Here is an 11334-nt window from a genome sequence, read left to right as displayed (position 1 = left end):
GTTAGGTAGGGTTTGGAGAGGTTAGGTTAATGTTAGGTTAGTGTTAGTGTTAGGTTAGGTTAGGTTAGGTTAGTGTTAGGTTAGGTTAGTGTTAGGTGAATCTTGATATGTATGTATGTGTGTGTACTTACATACATACACACACAGGAGGTTAATGGTCTATATACATCTACCATTACTATTTATTTCAAGGCTATTATGAACGTCGATTGTTATTTATTCACTAGTAATAGTGTGTGTGTGTGTGTGTGTGTGTGTGTGTGTAAATATTTTGGTGTGTGGTGTTGGGTGACGGTGGGAGGAAAAGGAGGTGGAGGAGGAAGGGGTGGAGGAGAGGTCACGTGACATCAACAACTTGTCCGAATGTGCGCTTGAACCTTTGCTGTCGTCATAATAATGATGACAATAATAATAATAATGATAATAATAACAATAAAAATAATAATAATAATATTATTATTATTATTATTTCTTTTTTATTATTGGGCACCTCCCTCCCTACATCCTTGTGTAAGGTGAAGTGTTTACACCGCCCAACAGGGAAACATGCTCAGTTCATGCTGCCTTTATGTCTCGTGAGTTAAGGGAGTAGAAGCCTGGAGAGTCAATGGTTTATGTCATCAAGTTATTGGAAGCTCCAACAACTTGTCCCTGAATACTTTCGACTTACAACAGGTACCTACTGTGCTGCTAGGGGAACAGGGACCAAGGGGGCGAGGAAGAGTGTCCAAACAACTTCCACCGGCCCGGGAGTCGAACCCGTGACATCTTGCTTGCGAGGCAAGAACGGTACCGTTCTACCACCGGCGCCCCACAATAACAATAATAATAATAATAACAATAAAAATAAAAACAATACTAATAACAATAACTAATAATAATAACAATACTAATAATAATAATAATAATAATAACAATAATAACAACAATAACAATACTAACAATAATAATAACAATAATAATAATAATAATAATAATAACAACAACAATACTAACAATAATAATAACAATAATAATAATAATAATAAATCTGGTAGGCCTAGTGTGGCTGTGCAATAGTGGTAGGCCTAGTGTGGTAGGCCTATTTTTTGTTACCTGGCACCATACTCTGTTAACCCACTTGAGTACGATGTATTAGGGAGGTAAATCAGTACTCAAAGGGGTAACTCTGTACTCAAGGGGTTAAGTCTGTACTCAAGGAGTAAAGTCAGTACTCAAGAGGCGTAAGTCAGTACTCAAGGGGGTAACTCAGTACTAGAGGGGTTAAACCACACATCACCAGGTAAGGACTCGGGTATAAGGACTCGGAAGGACTCGGGTAATAGTCCAAACAGCTTGAAGGAGGGGGGGGGGTGAGGTAGTCTTCTTGACGAGAAGACGTTTTGCCTGTTAGTGTTGTTGACCTAATCTGACCCGACCCCTCTCCTTTCTTTCTGGCTTATCCCTGACCAAGGTTGACCCCTACCTCCTGATCTGATTCACCCCTGACCATAGTTGACCCCTGACCTGATCCATCCCTGACCTCTGACCCCCTGACCTGATCCACCCCTGACCCTAGTTGACCCCTGACCTCCTAACCTGATCCACCCCTGACCCCCTAACCTGATCCACCCCTGACCCTAGTTGACCCCTGACCCTAGTTGATCCCTTACCTCTGACCTGACCGACTCCTGACCCCAGACTCCTATATGTGTGACAATATGACCTTTGACCTTAATGGAGACAGGAAGCGGTCGTGTACTAGGAACGGATAGTGACGTAGCTGGTGACCTCCCCCCCTCTCTTCCTTCCCCCTCTCTTCCGATTCAGAAAGGATATAGGCAAGCACTGGTTTGGTAATAGTGTTGTGGACATGTGGAATAGGCTACCGAGTGCTATAGTAGGATCGGGGACGCTAGGGAGCTTCAAGACGAAGTTGGATAGGCACATGGAAGTGCTGGGATGGGTGTGAAAGGGATCTGCCCTGTATGGGCCAGTCGGCCTCCTGCAGTATCCCACTTTCTTATGTTCTTATGTTCCTTCCCCCTCCTTCGCCCCCTCTCTCCCTCCTTTATTCTCCCCCTCTCCTTGAATTTCCCTCTACCCCTAATTTACCACCCCTACCCCTCCCCTCACCCCCAACCCCTCCACACCCCAACCCCTCCCTCACCCCAACCCCTCCCTCACCCCTACGTCCCCCACCCCTACACCTCCCCCCACCCCCCTACCCTCCCTCACCCCTACCCTCCCCTCACCCCTACCCTCCCTCACACCCCTACCCTCCCCTCACCCCAACTCTCCCCTCACCCCCAACTCCTCCCTCACCCCCAACTCCTCCCTCACCCCAACTCCTCCCTCACCCCTACCCCTCCCTCACCCCCCTACCCCTCCCTCACCCCTACACCTCCCCACACCCCCTACCCTCCCTCACCCCCTACACCTCCCCCACCCCCCTACCCCTCCTGCTTCCAACTCCTCCTCACCCCTACCCCCTCCCACACCCCCTACCCCTCCCCCACCCCTACCCCTCCCCACCCCCTACCCCTCCCCACCTGTCCTCCCCTCACCCCCTACCCTCCCCTCACCCCCCCTACCCCTCCCCTCACCCCTACCCTCCCTCACCCCCAACTCCTCCCTCACCCCCACCCCTCCCCTCCCCCCCTCCCTCCCCTCTTCCCCCACCCCTCCCCTCTCCCCCCCACCCCCTACCCCTCCCCTCGCACCAGCCCCTCCCCACCCCTACCCCTCCCCCCACCCCTGCCCCCCCACCCCCTACCCCTCCCTCCCCCCCACCTCCCCCACCCCCTGCCCCTCCTCCCTTCCAGCCCCTCCCCACCCCTCCCCAACATTTCCTTCCCAGGTCAAGTCACCTCAGGTCACCTCAGGTCACGAGCCGGATGTGAGGTATTTACCTGAGGTCAACTGAGAGAGAGAGAGTGTGTGTGTAGTGTGTGTGTGTGTGTGTGTGTGTGTATAGTGTGTGTGTATGTGTGTGTGTTTTATTTTATTTTTGTTGTATAATGGAGGGAAGGTTGGTTGGAGGGAGGGAGGGCATGGAAGAGCATAAGAATGGAGGACACTGCAGCGGGCCATACTGGACAGTCCCCTTTACACCCAACCCCTATCGCTCATATATCCACCCAACCTGTGTTTGAAGCTATCCAGCGTATTAGAGTTAATGATGATGTTTGGTAACTTGTTCCACTCGTCCACTACTCTATTTCCAAACCAATGTTTACCTATTTCGCGCCTAAATCTAAATTTGTCTAATTTAAAACCATTGTTACGAGTTCGCTCCTGGTTGGATAGTTTGAGTACCTTTGTAATGTCACCTTTGTTTAGCCCTGACTTCCATTTATACACCTCTATCATGTCTTCCCTCGCTCTACGTCTCTCGAGGGAGTGCAAATTAAGATGCTTTGACCTGTCTCTGTACTCAAGGTTCCTAATGTCCGGGATTAGTCTCGTCATTCTCCTCTGAATTCTTTCCAAGGATTCTATATCCATTCTGTAATACGGTGACCAGAACTGAACTGCGTAATCCAGGTGAGGTCTAACAAGGGCAAGATATAGTTTTAGGATGACCTCTCTCGTCTTGTAACTAACACTCCTTTGTATGAACCCAAGTACTTTATTAGCCTTGTTTCGAGCAAATACACATTGTTTACTTGGCTTAAGATTCCTACTTATCATTACTCCTAAATCTTTCTCGCAGTCGGATTTCTCAATAACATAGTTGTTCATCTGGTATCTGGTTTCCCTGTTTACATCTCCTATACTGAGTACTTTACATTTGTCCACGTTGAATATCATCTGCTATTTTTCAGACCACTCGAAAAATTTGTTTAGATACTTTGGTGGTTTTCGGAGTCCTCATCAGATTTAATTACACGTCCTATTTTAGTGTCATCAGCAAATTTCCTTATGTTGCTGTCTACGCCGATATCTATGACGTTTATGTATATAATAAATAATAATGGTCCAAGTACTGAGCCTTGGGGAACTCCACTAGTGACGTTACTCCAATGGGACTTCGTGCCGCGTATGCTCACTCGCTGTTTCCTGTCCTGTAACCACGCCCTAATCCATTTTAGAATATCACCTTTAATGCCGTGAGCCTCCACTTTTCTTATTAGTCTTTCGTGGGGGACTCTGTCGAAGGCTTTGCTAAAGTCGAGATATACCACATCATAATTGTGCCCCTCGTCCACTGATTCGAAAACAGATGAACAGAATGTTAATAGATTAGTTAGACATGAACGCCCGCTTGTGAAGCCATGCTGGGAATCATTGATCAACTTGTGCTTCTCCAGGTGATTTCGAATAGAGTTTGAAATGATTGCCTCCAGTAATTTGCCTACAATTGATGTTAAACTGGTTGGACGGTAGTTAGAGGATAGTGATCTATCCCTCTTCTTGAAAATCGGTATTACATTCACTCTCCTCCAGGATTCTGGTACTACACCCGTTTTTAATAACATGTTAAACAACTTTGCTAAGGGCATACTAAGCTCTTCCTTACATTCCTTTAATACTCTGGCAAATATCTCATCGGGTCCTGGTGACTTATTAGGCTTTAGTTTGTCTATTTGCTTACTAACATCGTTACTAGTCACAACTATCTCGCTTAATGACGAAAATTACGATGTTATTTACTTAGTCTTTAGCAAAGCGTTTGACAGTACCACATCAGAGGCTTCTGAGAAAAGTTAAGGCTCTTTGTATCGAGGGGAAAGTTTTAAATTGGATAAAATCATGGCTTACCGATAGAACACAGAGGGTCAGCGTAGATGGTGTTAAATCTAAGTGGGGCTGTGTAACCAGTGGGGTTCCCCAGGGGTCAGTTCTGGGCCCACTCTTGTTCATAATCTATATAAACGATCTAGATACTGGGATCAGCAGTGACATAAGCAAGTTTGCGGATGACACCAAAATAGGGCGGCAGATTAATTCAGGGCAGGATGCTAATGCACTACAGGAGGATCTAAATAAACTGCAGGAGTGGTCAAAAAAAATGGCAAGTGAAATTCAACACCAGCAAGTGCAGCGTACTGAATATTGGAAGAACAAATACTGTCAATGTATACAGCCTTAACAACATCAACCTAGAGAAGTCGACTTGTGAAAGAGACCTTGGGGTACTTGTAAGCCCGGACCTACGGCCTAGAAAACAGTGCGTTAATGTTCGAAATGAGGCAAACAGAGTATTGGGTTTTATATCTAGAAGTGTAAGTAACAAGAGTGCAGAGGTTTTATTGCAACTATATCTTGCGCTAGTCAGGCCGCGCCTCCATTATGCGGTTCAGTTCTGGTGTCCCTATTATAGAATGGATATCAATTCACTGGAGTCGGTGCAGCGAAGAATGACTTAGAAACCTTCCATATCAGGATAGGTTAAAGAAACTAAACTTGCATTCCCTAGAAAGACGAAGAGACAGACAGACAGACAGACAGACGTATAGACAGATAGTGAGGTAAAGCAAGTGAGGTAAGGTAGCAAGGTGAGGTAGTGAGGTAAGGTAGCAAGGTGAGGTAGTGAGGTAAGGTAGCAAGGTGAGGTAAGTTGCGTCTCCTACCAACTTCCTGTCGTTAGTCTAGGCAGGTTGTCGGTGGTCACAAGAAAACCCCAACTTAATATAGTTCTTTGATCTTAACTTAAATCTGTTAGTTGTGTTAAATTAAGAGGGGTAAAGGGTAAGGGGGGAGGTAGAGGAGGGGGGTGTAAGGGGGAGGTATAAGGGGGTATAAGGGTGAAATTTATGAGGAATTGTCTCGTGTCTATAGAACAGGCGACCCTCCTCCCTCCCTCCCTCCCTCCCTCCTTCACCTCCTTCTTACCACATCCGGTGTGTGTGCGTGTGTGTGTGTTGCCTCCGCCTTCACCTGTGTGCGTTTAAGTCCCCAGTTTTTAAATGTTTACACGCTAACCTAAACTAACCTAACCTAACCTTATTTTTTAAAAGCTCTATATAAGGATTCAGGTGTGTGTGTGTGTGTGTGTGTGTGTGTGGGAATGTGAGACTTGGCAATGAGAAGAGGAGGAGTGTGAGGGAAGGAAGAGGAGGAAGAGGGGAGGGAGGAAAAAGAGGGGTAACAGGTGGTGAGTAGCAGCTACCAACTATCCCCCCTCTTCCCTCCCCCTCCTCCTCCTCCTCCCCTCCCTCCTCCTCCTCCTCTTCTCTCTCACCATGACAGACAGAGAGACAGAGGCCGGATAATTACCTCTGAACATACGGTTACCAACGGATTCCGGTTTAATTTATGCCTTTATCCGGACCATTGATGTACGGTAATGTGAAACGCATGTGTATGTATTAGTGGTTTCACACACACATACACACACACACACACACGCACATACACACACACACACACGCACATACACACACTATTCATCCCCTCTCTTCCCCTCCGCCCCTCCCTCCTCCCTCCCCGCCGCTCCTCCTTCCCTCCCTCTCCCCTCCCTCCTCCCTCCCCGCCGCTCCTATATACGGGTTCGAATCCTCTAACCAAAACCGTTTATAGAATCCAACGCTTCATATGGGAGTTGGAACCTCTTATTAATAGCTCACTTACTAGCCACGAATAGCTCACTTACTAGCCATGAATAGCTCACTTACTAGCCATGAATAGCTCACTTACTAGCCATGAATAGCTCACTTACTAGCCATGAATAGCTCACTTCCTAGCCACGAATAGCTCACTTACTAGCCATGAATAGCTCACTTACTAGCCATGAATAGCTCATACTAGCCATGAATAGCTCACTTACTGTACGAATAAGCTCCTTACTATGCAGATAAAACTCACTTACTAGCCACAGATAGCTCCTTACTAGCCACGAATAGCTCACTTTACATGCATGGAATAAGCTCACTTACTAGCCACGAATAGCTCATACTGGCCATGAATAGCTCCTTACTAGCCATGAATAGCTCACTTACCTATTACGAATAGCTCCTTACTAGCTCAGTGTTGGAGGGAAAGCGTCATGACAGATATTATGACTGTAGATGAAATAATGGGTTCTAGAATACACACACACACACTACACACACACACTACACACACACACACACTACACACACACACACACACACACACACTACACACACACACACACACACACACTACACACACACACACACACACTACACACACACACACTACACACACTACACACACACACTACACACACACACACACACACACACACACACTACACACTACACACACACACTACACACACACACACTAACCACACACACACACTAACCACACACACACACACTAACCACACACACACTCTACGCACACACACACACACACACTCACACTAACCACACACTACAGACACACACACACATATACACACACACACACACCTCTTCGACATATCAGAACTTAAAAAGCCCTTGTACGGACTATAAATACCCCCAAGGGTTCGTACTAGCCCCTATTACAGCTAGAAATAACAAGTAATAGCCTATAGTTGTAGTTAATAGCCTGTCAAATAGCTAGAAATAGGAGTGAACATCAAATAATAGGTTTGGTTAGGTTAGCTAGATAAGATGCAATAGGTAGATACATAGGTAGGTACAATAGGTAATACGATAGGTACAATAGGTAATACGATAGGTACAATAGGTAGAGGTACAATAGGTAGATAGGTGTAGGTGTGTATGAACCTGGGCACACCATCAAAACAACACCTCCCTATTATCACCTGTTTCACCACCATTAATTATCACCATAACTTACTGAATATACCTTATATGGGTGGGGGGGGGGTGTGGGGGGGTGATAGTGGTGAGGAGGGGGGGGAGCTGGAGTGAAGGAGGCTGGGTGTGAGGAGGTGGGTGAGGAGAATTGGCTGGGTGAGGAGGAGGTGGCTGGGTGAGGAGGAGGGTGGGCAGAGGAGGGTGGGTGAGGGAGGAGGGTGGCTGGGTGAGGAGGAGGTGGGTGAGAGAGGAGGGTGGGTGAGGGAGGAGGGGTGGCTGGGTGGGGAGGAGGGGGTGGGTGAGAGGAGGGGGTGGGTGAGGGGGAGGAGGGGGCTGGGTGAGGGAGGGAGAGAGAGAGAGAGAGAGTGTCTGGATGGGTACTTCAGTTGGGTACCACTTTCACGCCGTGGTTCAGGGAATGATTGAAGTTAGAACGTTTTAAGATTCCCTGCTGGCTGGAGTTAGGTGAACCAAGGTGCTGTCTGGCGCCCTCTCCTCCTCCTCCTCCCCCTGTCTGCTCTTCCCCACCCCTCTACCTCCCTCTACCCCCCTCCTACCTCCCTCCTACCCCCCCTCCCCTACCCCCCTCCTGCCTCCTCCCCTCCCCCCCTCCTACCCCCCCCCGCCCTAAGTGCTTTAAGTGTTACCGTGACACAATGTAGTGGTCATCAGCTGTGTCAGGTCAGTCCTTACACACAGGCACAGACACACACACACACACACACATATACATACATACATAACCACACACACAGGCACACACACACACACTGAGATAATTCCAGGAGCCCTTTTTGAAGATTGAACACCCTTGTTTATTTTACTTGAATATTGAAAACCTAACCTAGCCTAACGCTACAGTAACCCTAACCCTGTACTACAGCAACCTAACCTAACACTACAGTAACCTAACCTAACACTACAGTAACCTAACCTAACACTACAGTAACCTAACCTAACACTACAGTAACCTAACCTATTCATTAAGATTGTGGGTTAGGTTAGGTTAGTGTCAGGTTAGTGTTAGTTTCGGTTAGTGCTTGGTTAGGTTAGGTTAGGTTAGAGTCTCGGGGTAGATGTGGCGCCATTCACTGATTTATTGTGTTGTGGGTTAAGCCGTTAATGACAGTTAGGTAAGGTAGTGTACCGTAACGGCTAGTTAATTGGGTGTGTGTGTGTGTGTGTGTGTGGTAGTGTGTGTGTGTGTGTGTGTGTGTGTGTGTGTGGCACTGTCTGGCACTCACTGCTTAATTAGTACTGGTGCCAGACGCTGACCTCATGCTTCCCCTGAGACACACTTAAGTCCTTCCACAAGCTCACCTGAGTGTGTGTCCCTATTATTATTATTATTATTATTATTATTATTATTATTATTATTATTATTATTATTGTTTATACAAAGGAGTGTTAGTTACAAGACTAGCGAGGTCATCCTAAAACTATATCTTGCCCTTGTTAGACCTCACCTGGATTACGCAGTTCACTTCTGGTCACCGTATTACAGAATGGATATAGAATCCTTGGAAAGAATTCAGAGGAGAATGACGAGACTAATCCCGGACATTAGGAACCTTGAGTATAGAGACAGGTTAAAGCATCTTAATGTGCACTCCCTCGAGAGACGTAGAGTGAGGGGCGACATGATAGAGGTGTATAAATGGAAGTCAGGGCTAAACAAAGGTGACATTACAAAGGTACTCAAACTATCCAACCAGAAGCGAGCTCGTAACAATGGTTTTAAATTAGACAAATTTAGATTTAGGCGCGAAATAGGTAAACACTGGTTTGGAAATAGAGTAGTGGACGAGTGGAACAAGTTACCAAACATCATCATTAACTCTAATACGCTGGATAGCTTCAAACACAGGTTGGGTGGATATATGAGCGATAGGGGTTGGGTGTAAAGGGGACTGTCCAGTATGACCCGCTGCAGTGTCCTCCATTCTTATGTTGTTATGTTGTTCTTATGTTATGTTGTTATGTTGTTACCAGGTAATTAAGAGGTCCTCGTTCTCCTTCCAGGTATGTTGATGATACAGGTGTACTTGTCTTAATGAGATTGCCTGAGACCCTTACCAGGTTAATGACAGGTAAGTGACTAGGTAGTGTAGATATAACTGGCTCTTGAGGTGTGTACAAAGGGCTTCAAAATACGTACACACACACACACGTACACACACACACTGTATATATTTCTGTGTATACCTAATAGATATAGCAGAAGTGGTCAGCTGGACAATATAACGAATATACTCACGCCCACTCACGCCCCCCCCCCCTCCAGTACCTGTTCATTCTCAAGTGTTCATTTGAACTTATAAAACCAGACCTCTCCCTCCACCTCCCCCTCCTCCTCCCTCCTCTCTCTGCCCTCCCCTCCTCCATCTCTAGGAGGAGGGTGATCACGTACATGGGGGGGGAGACTTGTGTGTGTGTGTGTGTGTGTTCCGTACCCCAAGGTATGTATGTACACTTATAGACAAATAGGTACACACACACGCACACACTGGTGACGTATCTCCTTTGTTTATAAACATTGGTCAAGTGTTCCTGGGTCTGTCCTGGTGGCTGGGAGAACCTAACCTAACCTAACCTAACCTAACCTAACCCAACCTAACCTAACCTAACCTAACCTCAGTCTTGATCCAGTTTTGACGCCATTGTTTTTGTTTTCGTGGCTGTTGATTGGGTAAGGTTGTCGTGACGTAGGTGTATTATTGTGTGTTGATTGGTTCATTTTGGTGTAACGTTGTAAATCGATGTGTAGTGATTGGTTCATTGTGCTGTGACGTTGTAAATTGATGTCTGGTGATTGGTTCAATATGCTCTGACGTCTGAGCTAATAAATTGATTGGTTGAGGTCTTTCGTGACGTCAGGTAATTAGTATAGGGGTGATATTTAGCATTGACGTCACAGAGAATTAACAACGTGTTGATTGGTCCATTTTATCGTGAGATCATAGAGCATTAAGAAGTTGATTGGTCCACTTTATCGTGACATCATAGATCATTGAGGCGTTGATTGGTCCAGCACACTCGCATACATACATACATACACACACAAGCCAGAGATTCTCCGAAGCGTATTTCATGTAGGTGGCGCCTCGACCAGCTGACTGACGCACACACACACACGCACACACACACACACACAGTCAGCAAGATCTGGTTAGGTTAGGTTATAGTGGGAGGTATGGGGGGGATTGTGGTAGTTGTGGTACTTTTATTATTGTGGTGGAATGAGATGGTTGTGGTTGTGTGGGGGGATGGTGGTTGTGTGTGGTAGTTGCCAGTGAGTGGTTATGGTAGTTGAATTGTAGTAGACTGGTAGGTGAGGATGGTGGTGGTAGTGGTAGTGATGGTGGTAGTGCGGGTGGTAGTGATGGTGGTAGTGCGGGTGGTAGTGGTGGTAGTGGTAGTGGTGGTAGTGATGGTGGTAGTGCGGGTGGTAGTGGTGGTGGTGGTTGAGGGGTAGATTACATTCTTGTAAACGAAACCAGACTTATACCACTAGTGTGTGTGTGTGTAGTGTGTGTACATGTAAGCATCCCTTCATGTGTGTATGTTGACCCTACAGGAGGTTACACATACATACGCACAAACACATATGGATTCATATTAGGACACACACACA

The sequence above is a fragment of the Homarus americanus genome, unplaced genomic scaffold (assembly GCF_018991925.1).
Source record: "Homarus americanus isolate GMGI-L3 unplaced genomic scaffold, GMGI_Hamer_2.0 scaffold57709, whole genome shotgun sequence".
Classification (NCBI taxonomy): domain Eukaryota; kingdom Metazoa; phylum Arthropoda; class Malacostraca; order Decapoda; family Nephropidae; genus Homarus; species Homarus americanus.
The sequence above is the reverse complement of the archived record's forward strand: the minus strand, read 5'-3'. Positions refer to the sequence as shown.